Raw genomic sequence first — 2,524 nt, 5'->3', positions numbered from 1 at the left:
CGTGAAAGTTCAAAGCTGTAATGTCTTTGTAGCCGTTAATCAACTCTGAACTTTGCTGCCATGCGGGGCGCGGCATGTTGGTCGGTGCGTAAGGATTGCTCGGAAGGTAAACTGAACTAGATGGGTAGTATTTGGAAAACGCTTCCGGCGATACAAACGGCAAATGTTGCCGATGAAAACCTACCGCGAGAAAGAACGGGCGGTTCGCGTATTTGCCACCCGTTGCAAAATTCTGCAGAGCAGTTACAGCAGCCTTTGCGATTTTTTCATCTACAAGCGGGTCATTCGCGAGCTGGGAATCGTTAAGGTACATCCAGCTTATTTGGCTCTCTTCGTAGCTCGACGGTCGCGGTTGAATGTACATCCTCGTGACTGCCACGTACAGGATGATATTTTGCCTATACCGGCGGTTATCCTGCCATGATTTTTGAAGTACTGCGGTATAGTCGTGAATTTCCCGCTCACCTTGCGCCAGTACGTTTCCAGGTCATAAACGTGCGTCGTATCCGGTCGCCGTGACGTCAGGAAGGACGTGCGGCTCGGACTACAAATCGCCTGCTATACGCCTTTTTCAGAAGGAGGCTTTTCCGCGCCAGAGCGTCGATATTTGGTGAGTGTATCTGAGGGTCATCACGTGACGGGAAGTCTGTGCCTTGGTAGCATCCCAAATCCGCTCTCATATCATCGATCGTAATAAATAACACGTTTTTCGGTCCAGTTTGCGATGCGTCGCAAGTTACGGACACCAAAGAAGTGAATAGGCACAAACCATATACGACATTCATCTCCGCGTGGTATTGTAACAATAGTATTTAAGAATCGGAAACGACCTACCTTATAATGAATAGATAATTAAGCAATGGCTACTATTAAAGATAAAAGTCCTTGCAAATTAACTACGGTGACATAAATGTGACATGTAGTTCTTTCTATTTAGTTAATAATAAGTCATGAGAACGAGAGAAAAAAAACTCGGAAAACGAGCGTACGGCTCAATTGCTTGTTGTCGGCTCAGGAATTACTTAAATATCCCCTTTAACTCACCCGAAAATACTCCGGGGTACTCTAACAGTAACTCGTGGGAACGACATAGCTTAGTCGCGGAGACGGATAAGTTACCCGTTGGAACGGCATTGCTTATTCGTGGTGGTGTTGGTGGTGAAAAGTTTGCAGCCAGTCCGGAACTCGAAAACGGCAGACTTTGCTTCCGGGGCGAGTGCTGTCCCGACTGAGCTTACCGAGAAGCCACACATCTTTCCACCAATCCCCTAAAGTTCCCCTGACAAGTTGGAATTCGTCCTCGAATTTGAGACAGGGAACAGGGAATTACTGAAACCCACCCAGCGACAGTGGGAACGACATAGGTGGCTTATATAAACGACTTGGTTACTAGTGGTATCGACATAATTAATCAATCAAACTACGTCTTGTTTATTGCATTTTTAAACTTGGCTGATACAATAGAGGCTAACATAATTTCGGACGTTTTAATCGGACGGAGTCGCGATTTTATATAAATATTTTCAAACTGTCTTTATTCTGATCTTTTTATAAGCCGCTGCAACGAGTTACGTAGTCGGTCCCGCGAGTTAGCGAAGTCTTTCCTACCAGTTACTTAATCGTTACCACGAGTAAGCTTTATCGTTACCACGACTAAGGTATTCATTCTCGCGACTTACAACTCGTTCCAAAAGTTAGTTTTCTCGTACTAACTAAGTCGTTCCTACATGTGAATAACTATTATAGCATGTAGATCTATATTTCATAAACAAAACAAGTATATGTCAAGTATGTGCTACCATAGTGGTTGAGCATTCCGAAAGCAACGTGACGATTGGGTCAGCGAAAACAAACAGACCGAATTGGTAAAGTTTTTAAACTGCGATACATTCTACATACAATTTTAAACGGTGAATTCACGATTTTAGAAACTTTTATAGACAGATGTCGTATCATTCTGATCTGTTCGTCTTCATGTACATGGTGCATGGTTTCATTGCGTGTTCGTTATAACAGCCTCAAAAAGGACACATATCGGTCCATGCATTCGTACCAACGTCCCGAAAGTACGACAGTCCGATTGTATTAGGAGTGCTGCTGTCGTCAGTAATTAGCTTACTTGTGCACGAAGTCTTACGGTGTGCTATTGTTATCAGTAACGTCCGGTGTCGTGAGTCATACGGTAACCATCGTTAACGTGAATGGGAAGCATCGATAAATGACCTATTGAAAGTAAACAAGATGTGGTTTGTCAAGTTGATGATGTCGTGGTTGTCAAGCTGATGATGGCGTAGTTGTCAAGCTGATCGCGTCTATTACAACTACTGTACCCCTCGTTGAGAAAACAATAGTTTTCTACTATTAAACTACCATAAAACATAATTTTCGATCAATTTGGAAACAAATATTTTTTTTTTATAAACGTACAGGTCCTGTAGTGGTGGTCTCATGGGCTCGTCGCGCTTGCCGGGATACCGAGCTCCCAAGGCATGAACAGTGGGCTGATTCTCGTGGAGCGCGGGTG

The sequence above is a fragment of the Dreissena polymorpha genome, chromosome 2 (assembly GCF_020536995.1).
Source record: "Dreissena polymorpha isolate Duluth1 chromosome 2, UMN_Dpol_1.0, whole genome shotgun sequence".
In the NCBI taxonomy this organism is placed as follows: domain Eukaryota; kingdom Metazoa; phylum Mollusca; class Bivalvia; order Myida; family Dreissenidae; genus Dreissena; species Dreissena polymorpha.
This window is presented reverse-complemented; position numbering follows the sequence as displayed.